At 44.6% G+C, this 22,054-nt stretch overlaps 1 protein-coding gene across 4 annotated transcripts in view; it reads right to left on the reverse strand.

Annotated features, from left to right (window-relative positions):
- The window catches only part of RAD54B (RAD54 homolog B), an 85,979-nt gene that overhangs the window by 55,257 nt on the left and 8,668 nt on the right, over positions 1-22,054 (reverse strand). The gene's annotated exons all lie outside the window — the stretch shown is intronic.

The raw sequence follows: 22,054 nt of genomic DNA on the forward strand, positions 1-22,054 counted from the left end.
TTACTACCATAGCAGAGCACAATTTTTTAATTTAGGCATTTTCACACAATTCACACTATGAAAGAAAACACCTAGTGCAGCCATTTGCAAGGACACCGAATCCCACGCTTAGGACCTACTTTCTAATCCTAATCTAACAGCATACAATAACCACGTAATCAAAATAAGCCTATTTTCTCAGAATATGCTTGTTTCTCCAGATAGGAGAACTAAATGAACATACTTAAACGCATTTCCATTCAATCAGTTATTGAACTCCTATAAAAATGCTCCCAAGTACTGAGTTCTAAGCTTTAAATGTTATTTTCTGTCACAAAAAGAGTTAAAGATGGCTGGGTGTGCTGTGCAGTAGAGGTGTTGTCTGGTATATCCTGAGGGGTAATCTCATTCTGTATTCTAGGCCTTCATTGTCTTTGAAAATGTCATCCAAACTGGTTGGAATGAGAAGTGTTTTGGATTTTGGATTTTTTTTAGCTGCTGCAATTTTTACACATACATGAGACATCTTGGGGATGAGACCCAAGTCTTCATTCAAAATTCATCTGTCTCATATACACCTTAAACACAAAGTCTGAAGGTAATTTCATACATTTTTCAAGAACCTGCATTTTTACTACGACCCTGTCACATAAAGTCAGGTATAGAATTTTCCATTTGTAATGTCATGTAGTTGTCAACAAATTTCAGATTTTGCAGCATTTACAACTTTGGAATTCTAGGATAGGGATACTCAACTGTGTAGTGATGCAAATGATTCTTAGCCACAGAGATATAAATTTAAAACTGACTCACCCCAGAAACAACTGAACCTCAGCTATTCAAACTCATTCTGGCTTTTCTGAGCTTTTAACACAGTAAAAAAGAACTAAGGAAATAAAAAATTAAAAAAAAAAACAGGACTTTTCCTAGAATTATACAACATTAATTATTTTCCAGAGAAATAAAGATACTATGTTAAGAAATAAAATACTGGGGGCCAATTATGTGGCGTAGCAGGTTAAGCCACCATCTGCAGTGCCAACATCTTATATAGGCAACCAGCTTGAGTCCCTGTTGCTCCACTTCCAATCCAGTTCCCTGCTAATGCCTGGGAAAGCAGCAGAAGATGGCCCAAGAGCTTGGGCCCCTGCACCCACTTTGTAGACCAAGAGTAAGCTCCTGGACCCTGACTTTGGCTGGGCCCAGACCTGGCCATTGTGGCCATTTCGGAAGTGAACCAGTGCATGGAAGATCTCAGTCTGTCTGTCTGTCTGTCTCTCTCTCTCTCCGCCCCCCCGCTCCCTCCCTTCCTCCCTCCCTCCCTCTCCCTCTCCCTCTCTCTATGTGTAACTCTGCCTTTCAAATAAATGTTTTTAAAAATAAATGATATATTAACAGAAATATTAAAAAGTTCAATACCGGCAGGCGCCGCGGCTCAACAGGCTAATCCTCCGCCTAGCGGTGCCGGAATACCAGGTTCTAGTCCCGGTTGGGGTGCCGAATTCTGTCCCGGTTGCCCCTCTTCCAGGCCAGCTCTCTGCTATGGCCCAGGAGTGCAGTGGAGGATGGCCCAAGTGCTTGGGCCCTGCACCCCTTGGGAGACCAGGATAAGCACCTGGCTCCTGCCATCGGATCAGCGCGGTGCGCCGGCCGTGGCAGCCATTGCAGGGTGAACGAACGGCAAAGGAAGACCTTTCTCTCTCTCTCTCTCTCTCTCTCACTGTCCACTCTGTCAAAAAAAAAAAAAAAAAGAAAAAGAAAAAAAAGTTCAATACCACTAATAATTAGGGAACTGTATACAAAAATGATTTACACCCACAGACTGGCAAAACATTTCAAGATTAAAAATGTCCAGACCGGATGAAAGGGCAAAGCGACGAGTATTCCTCTAAACCACTGATGGGATTATAAAGTGGAAATCTAAAACCAGTAATACTTTACATGAGTAAACAATGTTCTAAAATTGTGTTTATTTTACTTCTCAAAATCTACCTTAGAAAAATACTCAAATTACACACAAAGAGCAACGAGGCATTCTATGTAGTTGTATGGTATTGAAAGCCATATAGAAGTACGTCCAGGACAGGTGTTAGACCTAGTAGAGTATCTGCCTCCAGCTCCCCGTTAATATGGACTCTGGGAGGCTACAATTAACTAAGCCACCCCCATGGAGACATGGATTGCATTTCCAGCTTCCAGTTTCAGACATGGTCCAGCCCCAGCTGTTGCAGACTTTTGGGGAATGTGTGTCTCCCTTAAGTAAATTTAAAAAATTTAAAAGTAGGTCCATACTATGATCTACGCCAAGCAGCGTTAAATGAAAAACACATGGGTAGACATTTTGGCACGGAGGTTAAGCCAATGCTTGAGGCATCTGCATCCCACACTGGAGTGCCTGGGTTCAAGTCCTGGCTCCACTCTCTATTCCAGCTCACTCCTAATGTATCCTGGGAGGTAGTGGTGTTGGCTCAAGTGTTTGGGCCTCTATCACCACATGGCAGACCCAGATAGAGTTCCTGGTTCCTGGTTTCAGCCTGGCCCAGTCCAGCTGTCAAGGACATTTGGGGAATGAATCAGCAGATAGGAGAACTCTGTATGTCTGTTTCTGCCTTTCAAATAAAATGAAAATAAACAAATCATAAAAGGAAAAAAGACAGAATTCTACATATTTACATAAAACAAGCTACTAAACATAAGGTAAAAGAAAAGAGCAACTACAATGAAACTACATACAATATAAGTCTGTTACACTTAGGTTCAGATTCAGAAAATAACCCCAAGGTATGACACTTGATATACTGAGTATTCTCAACTAAAAAGCAGTCTCAGAACCAAGATCTCCTTTCTCCTGCCTCCATCTCTGATTCCTTTTCCTCCCCCAAAGCACAGAGAGGGGCTTTCCCTAAAGTTCCCCTATTACCTAAGGACTGGATCCACCAAAAGGGAACACAAGTGCCTGCTTTCCCTTTCCTGTTATTTCATCAAGGAAGAAAGATTAAACTCAAACCACAGAACAAGAGATCAACAAACACCACATCTAGATCTCAGAGGAACTTTACTCAGACCATCATCAAGCCCATGCAGCTCCCCTAAAAATCATCTACATCTTCTCTATAATTGGCGGCTCACCATTTCCTCTCTCCTAAGAACAGAGGTACATAGGGGCCAGCACTGTGGCTCAGCGGGTTAAAGCCCTGACCTGAAGTTCCAGCATCCCATATGGGAGACAGTTCGAGTCCCAGCTGCTCCTCTTCCGATCCAGCTCTCTGCTATGGCCTGGGAAAGCAGTGGAGGATGGCCCACGTCCTTGGGACCCCGCACCCTCGTGGGAGACCCAGAGGAGACCCTTGGCTCCTAGCTTCAGATCAGCGCAGCTCCGACCGTTGCAGCCATCTGGGGAGTGAACCAGCAGATGGAGGACCTCTCTCTCTGTCTCTACCTCTCTCTGCAACTAACTCTTTCAAATAAAATAAAATAAATCTTTAAAAAAATAAGAATAGAAGTACATAAACTTTTTTTTTAAGATTTATTTATTTACTTGAAAGTCAGAGTTACACACAGAGAGGAAAGGCAGAGAGTGAGAGATCTTCCATCCGTTGGTTCACTCCCCAACTAGCCCCTATGGCTGGAGCTGCACCAATCAGAAGCCAAGAGCTAGGAGCTTCTTCCAGGTCTCCCACATGGGTACAGGGCCCCAAGGACTTGGACCATCTTCTATTGCTTTCCCAGGCCATAGCAGAGAGCTGGATCAGAAGTGGAGCTGCCGGGACTAGAATCGGCACCCATATGGGATGCCAGTGCTTCAGGGCCAGGGCGTTAACCCGCTGCGCCACAGTGCTGGCCCCAGTACATAAACTTCTAACCCTCTTTGGGGTATAGAATACTTACTCACTTTCTTGTGATACTCCTGTGCAAATAATAAATGTGTGTGCCTTTTTTCCAATTAATCACTCTGCTATGGTTTGGATGTGGCTGTCCCCTAAAGTTCATGAATTAGATGTGGTCCCAAGATGATAGTGCTGGGAGATTTTTTTTAAAGCATTTTATAAGGGCCAGCGCTGTGGCATAGTGATTAAAGCTGCTGCCTGTAGCACTCACATCCCATATCAGTACCGGTTAGAGTCCTAGTTGCTCCATTTCCGATCCAGTTTCCTACTAATGTGTCTGGTAAAGCATCAAAGGATGCCTCAAGTGCTTGGGCCCCTGCACCCAAGTGGGAGACCTCGAAGAAGCTCCTGGCTCCAGGCTCATCCTGGCCCAGCCCTGGCCATGTGACCATTTAGGAAGTGAACCAGTGGATAAAAGACCTCTCTATTTCTCTATCTCTCATTTCTCTGTATAACTCTGCCTCTTAATTTAATAAATTTTCAAAATGAAAATTTTATTGCTTTCAAAGGCAAAATAATGGGGATGGCGGGCAAAGGGAGACAGACAGACATACCAACCGACCAAATTTCAGGGGCTAGGCCAGACGGAGGCCAGGACCCAAGAATTCCATCCTGGTCTCCCATGTGGGTGGTAGTACTGCTTTCCCAGGCATATTAGTAGGAAGCTGGATTATAAGTGGAACATCTGGGACTCAAACAGGCAATCTGATATGGGATGCAGGTGTCATTGAAGGCAGTGACTTAATCTGCTAAGCCATAGGCTGGCCCCCCAGATGTGGGCCTTTAAGAAGCGATTGCAGGGAGCCAGTGCTGTGGCTTAGTGGGTAAAGCCACCGTCTGCAGTGCTAGCATCCCATATGGGCACCGGTTCTAGTCTTGGCTGCTCCACTTCTGATCCAGCTCTCTGCCATGGCCTGGGAAAGCAGTAGAAGATGGCTCAAGTCCTTAGGGCCCTGCACCTACATGGGAGACCCAGAGGAAGATCCTGGTTCCTGACTTTGGATCAGCACAGCTCCGGCCATTGTAGCCAACTGGGGAGTGAACCAGCAGATGAAAGATACACTCTCTCTCTCTCTCTCTCTCTCTCTCTCTCTCTCTCTCTTCCTCTCTGCAATTCTGCCTTTCAAATAAATAAATCTTTTAAAAAAAGAAGTGATCCCAAGTTCGGTGTTGTGGTGTAGCAGGTAAAGCCACTGCCTGCAACACCAGCATCCTCTATGGATGCCAGTTCAAGTCCCAGCTGCTCCACTCCCGATCCAGCTTCCTGCCAATGTGCCTGGGAAAGCAGGAGAGGATGACCCAAGTCCTTGGACCTCTGCACCCACATGGGAGACCCACATGGGAAAAAAAAACTCCTGGCTCCTAGCTTTAGACCAGCCTAGCTCCAGCTGTTGCGGCCACCTGGGGAATGAACCAGCGGATGGGAGATCTCTGTCTCTCCCTATCTAATTCTGCCTTAAAAATGGGGGGCAGCAGTGTGTCACAATGAGCTAAGCCTTCACCTGCAGTGCTGGCATCCCATGATGGGCGCTGGTTCAAGTCCTGGCTGCTCTTCTTCCAATCCAGCTCTCTGTATGGCCTGGGGAAAGCAGTGGAAGATGGCCCAAGTGCTTGGGCCCCTGCACCCACATGGGAGACCCGGAAGAAGCTCCTGGCTTTGAGTCAGCTCAGCTCTGATGTTGTGGCAATTTTGGAGGAGTGACCCAACAGATGGAAGACCCTTCTCTCTGTCTCTCCCTCTCTCTGTCTGCAACTCTCTCAAATAAATAAATAAAATCTTAAAAAAAAAAAAAAAAAGTGAGCCCTAGGGGAGACCCTTAGGTCTTCAGAGGTGCTGTACTTATAAAAGATTAAGAGACTTTTCTCAAGAGACCTAGGTTAGCTCTCCTCAGAAGGCTGTTACAAAAGCCTGCCTCTGACCCTGACCCCACCCAGTTGCTCTCGGCCTTGCTGATTTGCAATGTCATCTCTCCTCACACATTGCTCTTGTCATGAAGTCATACTGCCAAGAGAACCCTCATCAGAGCTGAGCTGATGCATGCACCAGATCTTAAACCCCTAGAACTGTAAGCTAAACAGATCTCTTCTTTATAAAGTCATCCTGCTTCAGGTACTTCATTACAGTAATGAAAAATAGACTAGTACACATTCTATGGTCAGTTTATCTCTCAGACTCAAATATTAAACATCTAGGGGAAAAGACAAGATCTCTTGTTCTAATACTTATTTAAAAAATACCCACAGCTAAATATTTCTGTACGTACAGAATGCACATCCACAGAATGTGGGTATATACATATGTATGAAAATGTACTCCAAAAAAGGTTTAGAAGCCTGCTATCTGATAAAACAGCCACAAGTCACAGGTGGCTATTGTGCATTCTGAATAAGGCTTAAATAGGATGGAGGAGCTTAATTTTAATCTTACTGAATTCTGATGAATTTAAACAAAATTTTTAAACTGAAGCAGTATATTTTTTTCCTTAAGAGTAACTTTACTGTCTCCTCAGGATTTCAATTTGCTTTAAACTTTTCATCACATATATTACTACAATACTGGCAAGGGCTCCTTCTTGAACAAACATTAGTCAAGCCCCTCACAGCTTCCTTCTCAGGTAGGCCCCATCCGGTCTACTGAGGCCAGTTTAGCAATAATCCCTCCATTCTTACAATCTCATCAAGTTCTTGTCTATACACCCAACCTTGCCATCCAATCAAGTTCCTCATCCCCTCCCACATTTGATATCTAAGTCAGCTCATTTTACCATCCACACTTGATACACACCAAGTTCCATGGGTAATCTTTCACTCACCAACCTCCTTACCCAGAAAGTTGGCTATAAATCCCAACTGAGTTTAATCTCTATCCCCTAATGCAAGTCTTGAACAAACTCTTCCTTGCCTGTTTATCCTGTCTGGTGCAATTTTCCTTTGGCATTACACAGAAGCACATCACATACAATTTGCTACAGCAAAACAACAAAAACAGATGTCTACTGCAAAAAAAATTTTTAAGATGATAAACCAAACAATATTAAAAGGCTATCAGGAGTAAACATTGTGGCACAGCGGGTGAAGCCACCACCTGAGGCACCCACATCTCACATTAGAGTGCTGATTCAAGTCCTGGCTATTCCGCTTCCAATCCAGCTCCCCGTTAATGTTCTTGGGAAGCAGCAGATTACGGCTCAAGTACTTAAGTCCACGGCACCCTTGTGGGAGACCCTGAGAGAGTTCCTGGGGCAAGTGTTGTTACCCAGCAGGTAAAGCTGCCACCTGCGATGCAGGCATCCCATATGGGCACCAATTTGAATCCCAGCTGCTCTACTTCCAAACCAGCTCCCTGCTAATGGCCTAGGAAAAGTAGCAGATAATGGCCCAACTAGCCCAGGGCTGGGCCAGGCCGAAGCCAGGAGCCAGGAGCTTCAACCAGGTCTCCCATGTGTGTAGCAGGGGCCCAAATACTTGGGCCATCTTCCGCTGCTTTTCTCAGGCCATAGCAGGGAGCTGGATTGGAAGTGGAGCAGCCAGGACTCAAACCAGCACTCATGCAGCGGCTTTACCCACTACGCCACAATACCAGCCCCACTATATGTATTCTTACATTTACTGTAGCATGATTCTAAATAGCCACGATGTGTACTTAAGTGCCCATCAACAGATGAATGGATAAAGAAAACCTGAAATATATATGTACCACAAATGAGCCCTTGTGGTGGGTCCAGGTTAAGATGCCACTCAGGAAGACTGCATCCCATTTCAGAGTGCCTGGGTTCAAGCACCAGCTCTGCTTCACATACCAGTTTACGGCTAATGCACAACTACGGAGTCCACTTGTGACGATGGCGTTTCAAAAACTTCAGTCCCTGCAACCCATGTGGGAGACCTGGACTGACTCCAGGCCCAGCTATTGTAGAGATGTGAGAATGAACCAGCAGATCAAAGATCTCTGTCTATCTCTGTCTCTCTCTGTGTCACTCTGCCTTTTGAATAAAGAAAGATTAATACTCTGTAAATTTTTTTTAAAAATCCTGCCTTTTGCCACTAAAGAGATAGACTGAACCCAGAAGATATCATGCTAAATGAAATAAGCCAGACATACACAAAAAAATGCACGATCTCATTTATACTCAGACGTGGAAAGAAAAAAAAACTTCACATATGTAAGTAATAAAATGGTGGGTGTAGGGAAAACAAAGAATGACCCTCTCAATTCTTAGTTTTCTGTGAGGAATTTTGTATAAGGAACAAAGGTATAATGAATCTAAAGATAAAATATCTGACTCCTTATTATTACTTCTAAGGTTGTTACAAAAGGAAATAAGTCATTATAAAAGAAAAAATACTCACCAACCAATTGATCACAAATTTTTACAACTTACTTACCATTCAAACTCCCTTAAGTCTTTTTACCCATAATATCAAAGTCTCTGAAGACTGACTGAAATATGACAATCAGGTCCAGCATTGTGGCTTAGCAGGTAAAGACAAAACGCTGGCACCACATATGGGCACAGGTTCCAGTACCAAGTCCTGGCTGCTCCATTTCTGATACAGCTCCCTGCTAATGCACCTGAGAAAGCAGCAGAAGATGGTCCAAATACTTGGGTCTCTGCACCCATGAGGGAGACCCAGAAGAAGCTCCTGGCACCTGGCTTCAGCCTGGTCCAGCCTCAGCCACTGCGACCATTTGGGGAGTGATCAAGAAATGGAATATCTCTATCTCTATCTCTCTAACTCTGCCTCTCAAGTAGATAAATATATCTTTTAAAAAAATTGAAAAGAACTATAACGACAACAAACTGCAAAATTAAATTGCTAATTTTGCAGAAGGCTAACAGGATAGGTGTCTCAAAAGAGGCTGCTCTTGGGAAAACTTAAGAAATTCACAAATATTTTGTGTCATGATGGTACTAACCAAAGTACCTTTATTATGCCAGTGTAATTTTTCTGCAATAAAACCATAATCTAAATTTTGTTCAAATAACCACTTTTTTTTAAGATTTATTTATTTATTTATTTATTTGAAAAGTCAGGTTACAGAGGCAGAGAGAGAGAGAACAAGGTTCAAACACTGTTGGTTCATTCTCCAAATGGCTGCAAGGACCAAGAGCTGAGCGAATCCATAGCCAGAAGCCTGGAGCTTTATCCAGCTATCCCAGGTGGGTGCAGGGGCCCAAGGACTTGGGCCAACTTCTACTGCTTTCCCAGGCCATAGCAGAGAGCTGGATAAGAAGTGGAGCAGCCAGGACTCCAACCAACACCCATATGGGAGTCTGGCACCGCAAGCAGTGGCTTTACCCACCAGCCCCTCAAATAACCACTTTTAATAGGGATATAAAATCTTAATCAAACTCCTTTTCTCCTAACAATTTTTACTGTTAATTCTGGTCCCCCCCTCCCTTTTTTTTAAGATTTCTTTATTTGAAAGGCACAGCTACAGAGAGAAAGAGATCTTCTACCCACTGGTTCACTCCCCAGATGGCCACGACAGTGGGACTGGGCTAGGCTGAAGCCAGACACAGAAACTCCATCTGAATCTCCCATTTGGATAGTAGGAACCAAAGATTGAAGGCCATTATCCCCTGCCTACCCAGGTGCATTAGAAGCTGGGACTCAACTGGCACTCTGAAAGGGGAGGCAGGCATCTCAAACAAAGGCTTAACACTCCACACACTGACATCCAGCCCAATAACCAAGTTTTTTGGTTTTTTTTTTTTTTTTTTTTTTACTATGAAAGAAAGTGCTGCAAATACATAAAAGATAAAGACTAGAATGAAAGCTATGGTACTAAATTGGAATTGTAGTATGAATTCACGATTTTTAATACATGTAGAGTAAAAAAACAGATGCAAGCATATAAATATTTCCTAGCTCTGATTGCTGGAAAGTCTAAAGGTAACCAGAGTATGAATACGAGTACCCAGAGCTCAGATCTTGGTTTTAAATACTATTCTCCACTAAAAAGGAATCAGGGCTCTCAGCTGATTTCAAGAGCTAGATAATATGGCAGAAAGTATACAGTGCTCCAAATTTGATGGGAATTGTAGAAAGAAAACAGGAGTGTTTTTAAAAGGTCTCCTACTGGCCTAATCTGAGGCAATCTGAGCATCACAACAAATGCTAATAACACTTTAGAACCCACTGAATAAAGTGGAAGCTTATAAATCCATAAGAATTAACAAATAAATAGAAGAGAAAGGGAAGCTTCCACCTACAACACAAATGTCAATTAACAAACAGAGTTGGAATCAACACTTTGGCATCACTTATAGTAATAAATTTCAGGCAAGAAATCAAAAACTTCAAAGTAACTATAAATATTTATTTTTTTTAATCTTTTTTTTTTTTTTTTTGACAGGCAGAGTGGACAGTGAGAGAGAGAGAGACAGAGAGAAAGGTCTTCCTTTTGCCATTGGTTCACCCTCCAATGGCCGCCGCGGCCGGCGCGCTGCAGCCGGCGCACCACAGCCGGCGCACCGTGCTGATCCAAAGGCAGGAGCCAGGTACTCTCCTGGTCTCCCATGGGTGCAGGGCCCAAGCACCTGGGCCAACCTCCACTGCACTCCCGGGACACAGCAGAGAGCTGGCCTGGAAGAGGGGCAACCGGGACAGAATCCGGCACCCTGACCGGGACTAGAACCTGGTGTGCCGGCGCCGCTAGGCGGAGGATTAGCCTAGTGAGCCGCGGCGCCGGCCTATTTATTACTTATAAAGATAAAAATAATTTTATGGTGAAGACACTCTGCAGATAGCCGGCGCCGCGGCTCACTAGGCTAATCCTCCACCTAGCGGCGCCGGCACACCGGGTTCTAGTCCCGGTCGGGGCGCCGGATTCTGTCCCGGTTGCCCCTCTTCCAGGCCAGCCCTCTGCTGTGGCCAGGGAGTGCAGTGGAGGATGGCCCAGGTGCTTGGGCCCTGCACCCCATGGGAGACCAGGAAAAGCACCTGGCTCCTGGCTCCTGCCATCGGATCAGCGCGGTGCGCCGGTCGCAGCGCGCCGGCCGCGGCGGCCATTGGAGGGTGAACCAACGGCAAAGGAAGACCTTTCTCTCTGTCTCTCTCTCTCACTGTCCACTCTGCCTGTCAAAAAAAAAAAAAAAAAAAAAAAAAAAAAAGACACTCTGCAGACACTAATTTATTCAAATAAGCTTAATATCACCAGTAAGGTGATATCATGTGCCCCTTGATTATACACCAAGAATTACTGCTGGGGCAAGCATTTAGCCTAATGTTTAAATCAGTTAAAATGTCCACATCCCTTATCAGAGTACTTGGGTTCAAGAATTGGCTCCTGCTTCTGATTCCAGCTTCCAGATTATGGGCACCCTGGAAGACGAAGGTGATGGCTCAAGTGACTGGGTCCCTACCACCAACATGGGAGATTGGGATTGAGCTCCCAGCTCCCAGCTCCAGTCTGGTCCAACACTGGCTGTTATAGGCACTTCAAGAATGAACCTGTGGATGGGAGGGGACTCTCTCTCTCTCTCCCCACCTCTCCCCTGCTCAAATAAATATGCATTTTTAAAAGAATTATTTCTGTGATACTCCTACCAACAATTATAAATTATATATAATCATGAGGAAACATCAAACAAATCTAAATTGAGGAACACTCTACAAATGAGTTCCTTGTACTCTTTTAAGAATGTTAAAGTCAGGACCTGTATTGTGGCTTAGCAGCTAAAGCCGCTGCCTGAAATGCTCCCATCCCAAATGGGGCCAGGTTTGTGTCCCGGCTGCTCCACTTCTGATCCAGCTAATGGCCTGAGAAAAGTAGCAGAAGATGACCAAAGTATTTGAGCCTTTGCCAATCATGTGGGAGACATGGATGATGCTCCTGGCTTCCGCCTGGCCCAGCACTGGCTATTGCAGCCATCTGGGGAGTGAACCAGCAGATGGAAGACCTTTCTCTGTCTCTCCCTCTTTCTCTAACTCTGCCTTTGAAATAAATAAATAAGTTTTTTAAATAAATAAATCTTTGAAATAAATAAACTATTTTTAAAAAACCAAAAATAATGTTTAACTATTAGATTATCCAATATCAAAAAGTATATATTTTGGGGGCGCCAGATTCTGTCCCGGTTGCTCCTCTTCCAGTCCAGCTCTCTGTTGTGGCCCAGGAAGGCAGTGGAGGATGGCCCAAGCGCCTGGGCCCTGCACCCACATGGGAGACCAGGAGGAAGTGCCTGGCTCCTGGCTTCGGATAGCTGCAGTAGACCAGCCTTAGCGGCCATTTTGGGGGGTGAACCAACGAAGGAAGACCTTGCTCTCTGTCTCTCTTACACTGTCTAACTCTGCCTGTCAAAAAAAATATATATTTATATATATATATATATACACACACACACACACACACACACTTTTATATAGCTTTAGCATGAATTGCTCATGCATTGCTGGTGGGAGTATAAACCTCTACTAACCTCTACAAAGGGAAATTTATCATTACTCATTAAAATGATGTATGCACATACCTTGTGACCAGCAACCTCCTCCAAGGTTTTATCCTAAGGATATTGTCTCAAGCAACCCAAATACCCAGTAACAGAGCATTGGCTTAGCACCTTTGGCACATCAAAATACAATACAAAAGAATCAACTATTAAGGAACCAGCACTGTGGCATAGTAGGCTAAGATTCTGCCTATGGCGCCGACACCTCATATGAGTGCCAATTCACATTCTGGCTGCTTCTCTTCTGATCCAGCTCTCTGCTATGGCCTGGGAAAGCAGTAGAAGATGTCCCAAGTGCTTGGGCCCCTGCACCTATGTGGGAGATCTGGAAGAAGCTCTAAACTCCTGGCTTCAGATAGGCCCAGCTCTGGACATTGCAGCCATTTGGGAAGTAAACCTACAGATGGAAGACCTTTCTGTCTCTCCCTCTCTCTGTCTATAACTCTATCCTCAAGTAAATAAATAAATCCTTTATGAAAAAAAATGAGGTTATTCCAAATATACTGACAGAACAATTTCAAAGATATACTGTTACAGTAAATATACAATATACAAAAAAATGCAACTAGTGAACAATTATCTGGGTGGGAAAAATATATACTTATAAATGTTTCTAAATTTTATAGAATAGCTCAAAGAAGATTCACAAAAAACTTGCAAGTGGAACTAGATGGCTAGGAATCAGAGAAGGAAGATTCTTTACTACATTCTTCATGCCTTCTGATTTTTTACCACATGCATGCATTACCTATTTTTACTGAAAGTTCACACAGGACTAAATATTGTGATTCTCTTTAAATGGCATACCCAGATCAGGCAGATCTACAGAGACAAAAAGTAGATTAGCTGTTGCCAGGAGCTAGAGAGTGAGGAGAGAATGGAAAGTGGCTGCTTAATTGTTCTGGGATTTCTTTGTAAGATGAGAATGTTCTGGAGCAACAGAGGGGAGTTATTTGCACAACACTGTAAATGTACTAAATGCAACTGAATCATATGCTTTTAAAATGATTAAAATGGCAAACTTTGTTACCTATATTTTATCACAATAACATCCTAGCTATAAATAAAATACAAATAAAATATTAAAATCACATTAATATAGCAACTATATTGCTGAAATTAAACTGCTAAACCTAACATACAGATGATACTTAAATAAAAATAAATAAATATGATAACAACAGATCTGGCACAGGGTCCCTTCGTGTTCAACAAGCCTTTACTCCAATAGGGAATATGATGGCTCAATTCTTTCACTACTGCTATTTGCATAAGGGAAACTGTTTGATAACAGTATACCACTTACACATCCTGCCCATCCCTGTTCTCATCTGCAGGCATGAAACCTTGCAATACTACTCAATTACAAGGTAGCTATGCTAAAGACCCAGCATTCATATATATACTTTAGTTTATAACATAAAAAAATTGTTGAACTACTCTGAGGGTTATAAACCTCCAGAATACATTCTATCATCTCCAGGGACCTAAGACCCAGTTATGGAGGGGATGGCACTGTTCCCCTCTGGTTAAGCAGTCACTTGCAAGCTCACATTCCATATCGGAGTACCAGTCTACATTCTAGCTCCTCTACTTTAGATCCAGCTTCCTGTTAATGCACCTGGGAAGCAGCAAATAATGGCTCAAGAATTTGAGTCCCCATGTGGAAGACCCAGATGGAGCTTCTAGTCCCTGGCTTCAGCCTTGCACAGCCCTGGCTGTTGCTGCCATTTAGGGAGTGAAGTGACAGATGGACTCAATTTCTCTTTCTCTCTTTTTCTCTCTCCCTCCCTCTCTCTCTTTCAAATAAATAAAGAAATCTTAGAAAGAAAGAACACTTATCTTCCCCACATTCCTTCACTATACCTTCCATCTTCCACTCGACCATCTCTTTCCTGTCAGCTTATAATATACTACCTTTAAAAGCAAAAAACCTGGGACAGGTATTTGGCATAGCAGTTAAGATGTGGCTTGGGGGGCCGGCGCTGCAGCTCACTAGGCTAATCCACCGCCTAGCGGCGCCGGCACACCGGGTTCTAGTCCCGGTCGGGGCGCCGGATTCTGTCCCGGTTGCCCCTCTTCCAGGCTAGCTCTCTGCTGTGGCCAGGGAGTGCAGTGGAGGATGGCCCAGGTGCTTGGGCCCTGCACCCCATGGGAGACCAGGAAAAGCACCTGGCTCCTGGCTCCTGCCATCGGATCAGCGCGGTGCGCCGGCCGCAGCGCGCCGGCCGCGGCGGCCATTGGAGGGTGAACCAACGGCAAAAGGAAGACCTTTCTCTCTGTCTCTCTCTCTCACTGTCCACTCTGCCTGTCAAAAAAAAAATAAAAATAAAAAAAAAAAAAAGATGTGGCTTGGGACACCTACATCCCATATCAAGAGTGCCAAGGCTCGAGTCCTGGCTCCAGTTCTGATTCCAGCTTCCTGTGAATATGCACGTTGGAAGTCAGCAGGTGATGGCTCAAGTAGTGGGTTCCTGCCACCTACGTGGGAGACCTGGATTGAGTTCCTGGCTCCTGGCTTCAGCCTGGCCCAGCCCTGGCTTTTGTGGGAATCTGGAAAGGGAACCAGCAGATAGGAGATAGCTCTCTTTCTCTAATCTCCCCCTCTCACTACCTCTCCATCTTTCAAAATGTTTAAAACAATTTTTAAAATATCTGGGCCTCTATTATCTGTCAAGATATTGCTCCTTCCCTTCACAACCAAATTACTTACTTACATACTTTATCTACATATTTTGTTTGAATTCATTGCCTCCATTTTCCAATTTCCACTCATTAGAACTGATTTTTGTTCCAAATGGTTCTGAAACTATTCTCTCAAGTATTATCAAAACCTTCAAACTATAATGTTCCAGTAGCTTCTTCTTGCCTACTTGTTTCTCTGAAGCACTTCAAAGTCAAAAGATTCAACTACAGAAAACAATGGTCAAGGGATTCAACTCTACTAAACTATCAGTTTCTCAAGATCCCTTCACTCAGTCATAAAATATTTTTGAACATATACTACTTGTTCGTTTTTTAAGATCTTTATTTATTTATTTTATTTGAAAGGTAGAGATAGGGATGGAGACAGAGATCTTCCATCTACTGGTAGATTCCATACCCCCAAGCAGGGATTGGGCCAGGCCAAAGCCATGAGTCTGCAACCCAATCCAGGTCTCCCATACGGATGGCAGTGACCCAACTACTTGAGCTATCACTGCTGTCTCCCAAAGTATGCATTAGCAGGACACTAGAATCAGAAGCAATGCCAAGACTGAAATCCAGGCATTCTAATATGGGATGTATGCAACCAAGCAGTGTCCTTTTTTTTTTTTTTTTAAGGTTTATTTATTTATTTGAAAGGCAGAGATCGGCGGGGGGATCTATCTTCCATCTGCTGGCCCACTCCCCAAATGGATGCAATGCCAAGGCTGGGCCAGGCCAAAGCCAGGAGCCAAGAGCCCTTTCTGGGTCTTCCACCTGGGTGTAGGGGCCCAAGAACCTGGGCCAATCTCTACTGCTTTCCCAGGTGCATTAGCAGGAAGCTGGACAGGAAATGAAGCAGCCAGGACTTGAACCAGGCAGGCACCTACATGGGATGCCAGCACTGCACACAGATGCTTAATCGACCCTTTATACTTCAGCACTGGTCCCCCAAGCAGTGTCTTAACCACTAAAACAAATGCCTGCTCCCATACTATTTGATTTAAACCTCAGAAAGACAGTCCCTGGCTTTGTATGACACATCTTGGTGAAGAAGAGTCAAGTAAATAGATAAAACATAACACAAGATAAAATGGTCTCATTTTATAGTTCATCAGAATGCAAAGGAATAAAAAAGAATTAAAGAATTTATTGATCTAAATAAAGTATAGCTCTGAGTATCCAAGAGCTCAAATGCTTCCTGTATTAATTTCTGAGACTGCTCTAACAAATTACCATAAATTAGTTGACTTAACACTACCAAGTTTTATACGCTCACAGCCTGGACACCAGAAGTCAGAAATCAAGGTATCAGCAGGGCCATGTTTTCTCTGCAGGCTCTAAGGAAGAAATCCTTCCTTGCCTTTTTCTAGCTTCCAGTGGTTGCCAGCAACATTAGGGTTCCTTGGCTTACTCTACCACCACATAGCCTTTTTCCATTTCTGTACTTCTCTCTCCTTTTTTTCTTTCTTTATTTTATTTATTTTTTGACAGGCAGAGTGGACAGTGAGAGAGGGAGAGAGAGAGAGACAGAAAGAAAGGTCTTCCTTTTCCATTGGTTCACCCCCCAGTGGCCGCTGTGGCTGGTGCGCTGCGGCCATTGCACCGTGCTGATCCAAAGGCAGGAGCCAGGTGCTTCTTCTGGTCTCCCATGCGGGTACAGGGCCAAAGCACTTGGGCCATCCTCCACTGCCTTCCCAGGCCACAGCAGAGAGCTGGACTGGAAAAGCAGCAACCGGGACAGAACTGGCGCCCCAACCGGGACTAGAACCGGGGGTATCAGCGCCACAGGCAGAGGATTAGCCTAGTGAGCCGCAGCACCAGCCTGTACTTCTCTCTCCTTAAAAAGACTCCAGTCACTGGATTTAGAGCCCACCTAATTCAGCATGATTTCATCAAACTTTGATTCTGTCTGGAAAGATTTTTTTTTAAGATTTATTTATTATTTGAAAGTCAGAGTTACAGAGAAAAGGAGAGGCACAGAGAAAGAGGTCTTCCACCGCTGGTTCACTCCCCAGATGGCCACAATGGCCAGAGCTGCGCCAATCCAAGCCAGGACCTTCTTCTGGTACTCCCATGTGGGTGCAGGGGCCCAAAGATTTGGGCCATCTTCTACTGCTTTCCCAGGCCACAGCAGAGAGCAGGATCAGAAGTGGAGCAGCCAGGACTCGAGCTGGCACCCATATGGAAGGCCAGCACTGTAGGCAGCAGCTTTACCTGCTATGCCACAGCGCCAGCCCCTGGAAAGATTTTATCTCCAAATAAGACCACATTCAGAAGTATATATACTTTTTTTTTTTTTAAAGATTTATTTATTTGAAAGTAAGAGTTACAGAGAGAGAGGGAGAGACAAAGAGAGAGAAAGTAAGATCTTCTATCTGCTGGTTCACTCTCCAGATGGCCACAATGGCCAGGCCAAAATCAGAAGCTTCACCTTCGTCTCCCACTTAGGTGTCAGGGGCCCAAGCACTTGAGCCATCTTCCATTGCTATTCCCAGGCCATTAGCAGGGAGCTGGATCAGAAGCGCAGCAGCTGGGACACCATGGGTATAGAGCATGGGATGCTAGCATCACAGGCAATGGCTTCACCTGCTATGCCACAACACCAGCCCCCAAGTAAATATACCTTTTTAGAGGACACAATCTAACCCATTACATTTCCCTTGTTCCAGGATTTGGTTTTCACAGGCCCAGGCTCAAAAGTATTGAGCTGAATTGTTCATCAAGAGAAAGGGCTGTGGAGCCTGGACATAATAAAATGGATTCTTCTACAACAGCATCTAAAAAAGGCACCTTCTCTTAGCTTTGAGGGAAGTCTTTAGTGGTAAACCTACACCCTGACTTGCATAGGAGCATCTGTGCCTCTGTGGTATTACGCAGAGATATGAAGTACCCAGTAAAGCAAAATGAAGTGAAAACAGGTTCTTTCAGTTGAGAAAGAAAACAAACTTAAATTAGCTCCAGCAAAAATGGTATTATTGATGAAGAAAATAATAAATACTATGAATTGAGGCCAGCACTGTGGTGTAGCAGGTAAAAATCGCTGCCTGCAGTGCCAGCATCCATATGGATTCAAGTCCTGGCTGCTCCACTTCCGATCCAGCTCTCTACTGTGGCCTGGGAAAGCAGAGAAAGATGGCACAAGTCCTTGGGTCCCTGCATCCACATGGAAGATGTGAAAGAAGCTCCTGGCTTCAGATCAGCTCAGCTCCAGCCGTTGTGGCCATTTGGGAAGCAACCCAACGGATGGAAGACCTCTCTCTCTCTCTCTCTTTGCCTCTGCCTCTCTGTAACTCTGCCTTTCAAATAAATAAATAAATCTTTAAAAAAAAATACTATGAATCACAATCTTTTTTGGAATAATGTATAGCTACACAGGAGAAAATAGTTATTTGAGGAAACATTTGCCGAAGTAGGCAGAGGTAAAACAGCATGATATATGCAACTTATGTTCAAAAGATCCAGGAAAAGACAAGGAGCTGGCCTAGTCTTAAAGAGACTAGTTAGGAGGCCCACATCTCATACTGCAGCCAGCTCTGGCTCCCATCTACAGCTAGGAGCAGCAGGTGAGTAGCCACTCAAGTAGTTGGGTCCTTGCCACCCATGCACTCAGTTTCTGGCTCCTGGCTCTGCCCCTGCCCCAGCTATTGCATGCATTTTGGGAATCAACCAGCCAATGGAAGATTCTCTCCTTCTCTATAGGTAGCTCACTTGCATGCTCGCTCACTCACACACTCATACTATAATAAATAAATGATGGAGGTGCAGGGGGAAAGTTCATATACACACAAAGAGAAAGCATTGACAAATGAGGAGAAATGTAACTCAAATTTAGGACGTTAACTGGAACGTGGTTTCAACTTCTCTATTTGTAGGGAATTTTTAAAATTAGAAAGGTGATAGTGGAAAACAAGAACATAATTTAACTGGAAAAGACATACAGGCTTGCCCCTCACTTCAGGGGGATTGGATCTAAAACTAAAAGGATGTCACAGATAAGTGTAGGCCACACATGCCTCTTGCCTCCAAGCTTTCCTACCTCCCTCTCCAGGCATCCACCATGGGGAACAAAACAGTTCTCAAATGGCTTTTTCTCCCAATTTAACCTCTCCCCGAATGAGAGGCAGGAGAGTGCTGGGAGGCTGGCACAGGTTCCCCAGTCCAGTGAATGCACTAAATCAGAGGAAGGATTAACGGATTAAGGGTTGAGGAAATTAATTCTGTCTTCAATTTATCTTAACTCTTCCCTCCCTTGTCATATTTAACAGGGAACAGAATGAGAAACTATAATCGAACACAAAGCCCAAAACCAGTAAAACAGAATGTATAATACTCCACAGTCAAAGTATCATTCTCTGGTGAAGATTAGCTAGCAGGACAGAAAAGAAATAAGGCATACGTGTATCATTATCTGCCTCCAGCTTGACAACAGAAAGCGTGGGAAAACAGAACACCTAACTAAAAAGGATGGAAGAAGAAAAGACAGGGAGAACACATGGAAGAAAGAAGGGAGAGCAAATCAGTGAGGCAACGCTGCAGCTAAACCGCCATGACACAGCCAGCCCTAGGGACCTCTCTAAATTGACACTGGCACAGAAAGTCTTTCTCACCTTCCCAGTGACACTAGTCACTGCTTTTAAAAAATTACAAGGAGTACTTAAATGGCATCAAGATGATGTTCAGCTGAAAAAAAATACAAAATTCCTTTTCTATTCCAACAAGAAATGAACTCATTCATAGATAAAATTTTTAATCATCGCAAAGTTCAAGAACTTCCTTCAAAATGTTATTCTCTTAAGTTACTTTGTTGATTTGCACTGATATCGTAAGAATAGCAGTTGTGGGGCCGGCGCTGTGGCGCAGCGAGTTAAAGCCCTGGCCTGAAGCGCCAACATCCCATATGTCGCTCCCCCTCTTCGTGGAGGAACGACACAGGACCCTGCGCTGTTCTTTCGTCTGCTCGGCCCTCCCCGGGTTTGCTGCTGGTTCTTCCCGGGTTGGCTACTATCCCTTCCACCTCCGTGGAAGGGCAGTTCCCCCTGGCCACATTCCCCACTTCCGCAGGGGAGCGGCACACCGCCGGCCGGCTCTCTCGGGGGCTGCACGGGTTCCCTTAGATGTTCCCCATAGATGTTCCTGGTGCATGCCGTCTCTCTCCTCCTTTATAGTCCTCCTCCGCCAATCCTAACTCGGCTGCCCACACGCCGAGTACGCTGCTCTCCTCCAATCAGGAGCAAGTCCTACAGTTTATTAGTTGAACTGGAGGCAGCTGTGCGGAAGCTGTTTACTTCTCTCCCAGCACCATATTGTGGGAGAGCAGATGCATAGAATAAGTCTTAATTCGAGTAACTTAGTCTAGTCCGGATTGCTCCCCACACCATATGGGTGCCAGTTCTAGTCCCGGCTGCTCCTCTTCCAATCCAGCTCTCTGCTACGGCCTGAGATAGCATTAGAAGATGGCCCGAGTCCCTGGGCCCCTGCACCCACGTGGGAGACCAAGAAGTTCCTGGCTCCTGGCTTCGCTTCGGCGCAGCTCCAGCCGTTGTGGCCATCTGGGGAGTGAACCAGTGGATGGAAGACTTCTCTCTCTGTCTCTACCTCTCTCTGTAACTCTGTCTTTCAAATAAATAAAATAAATCTTAAAAAAAAAAAAAATAGCAGTTGCTATCCAGCAGTCCACCTGATGGGGCCAGTTCCCTCAATCTGTTCATTCAACCACAAAAATAAGAAATTTGGAAAAACATAGTCTTATTGATGCCTTTAAAAGGCCAACTAAACATCTGTAAACTACTTTTTCTTTTTTAGTATTTTTTTTAGTTACCTGAAAAACAGTGATGTCAAACAGAGTCAAAGAATCATGATCATTTTTTTAATCAACAATGAAGAGACATAGCATTTCTTTTTTTTTTTTTTTAAGATTTATTAATTCAGAGTTACACAAGAAGAGAGAGAGAGAGAGAGAGAGAGAGAGAGAGAGAGTCAGAGTCTTCCATCTGATGGTTCACTCCCCAATTGGCCACAACTGCCAGAGCTGCGCCAATCCAAAGCCAGGAACCAGGAGCTTCTTCCAGGTCTCCCATGTGGGTGCAGGGGCCCAAGGACTTGGGCCATCTTTTACTGCTTTCCCAGGCCACAGCAGAGAGCTCGACTGGAAGTGGAGCAGCCGGGACTTGAACCCGCGCCCATATGGGATGCTGGTAGTTCTGGCCAGGGCGTTAACCCACTGTGCTATAGTGCCGGCCCCCAGCATTTCTTGAATGCTTGGCTTCCGTGCAATTATGTACCTTGATAATTCAAGTCTAACTGATTTCAAATTAACAATTTGCTCACTTCAGGTTCACCTCTCTAATGTTTACAAGTTTTTTAGAAAAAAAAAATTTAAATACTCAAATACAATTGATGGGGGCACTATGGCACAGCAGGTAAAGCTACTATCTGCGATGCCAGCATTCAGTATGGGCGCCAGTTCAAATCCCGGCAGCTCTACTTCCGATGCAGCTCCCTGCTAATGTGCCTAGGGAAAGCAGCAGAAGATGGCCCAAGAACTTGGACCCTGCACCCATGTAGAAGATCTGAAGAAGAAGCTCTTGGCTCCTGGCCCAACTCTGACCATCACAGCCATTTGGGGAATAAACCAGCAGACAGAAGATCTCTCTGTCTCTCCCTATCTAACTCTGCCTGTCAAATAAATAAATAAATCTTAAAACACACATACACACACACACACACACACACACACACGCACAACAGAACCCGAGCTGTGGCTAGCTGTGGTAGCATGTAAAGCTACCACCTGCAGTGCCAGCATCCCATATGCATGCCGGTTCAGGCCCCAGTTGCTCTACTTCCGATCTAGTCTTCTGCCATGGCCTGGGAAAGCAGTAGAAGACAGCCCAAGTGCTTGGGCCCCTGCACCCAAATGGGAGACCCAGAAGAAGCTCCTGGCTCCTGGCTTTGGATCAACCCAGCTCCAGCTGTTGTGGTCATTTGCTTAGTAAACCAGTGGATGGAAGACCTCTCTCTCTCTCTCTCTGCCTCTCTGTAACT

This window comes from Oryctolagus cuniculus, chromosome 6 (genome assembly GCF_051225735.1).
Source record: "Oryctolagus cuniculus isolate XC-2025 breed Fujian yellow rabbit chromosome 6, ASM5122573v1, whole genome shotgun sequence".
Lineage (NCBI taxonomy): Eukaryota > Metazoa > Chordata > Mammalia > Lagomorpha > Leporidae > Oryctolagus > Oryctolagus cuniculus.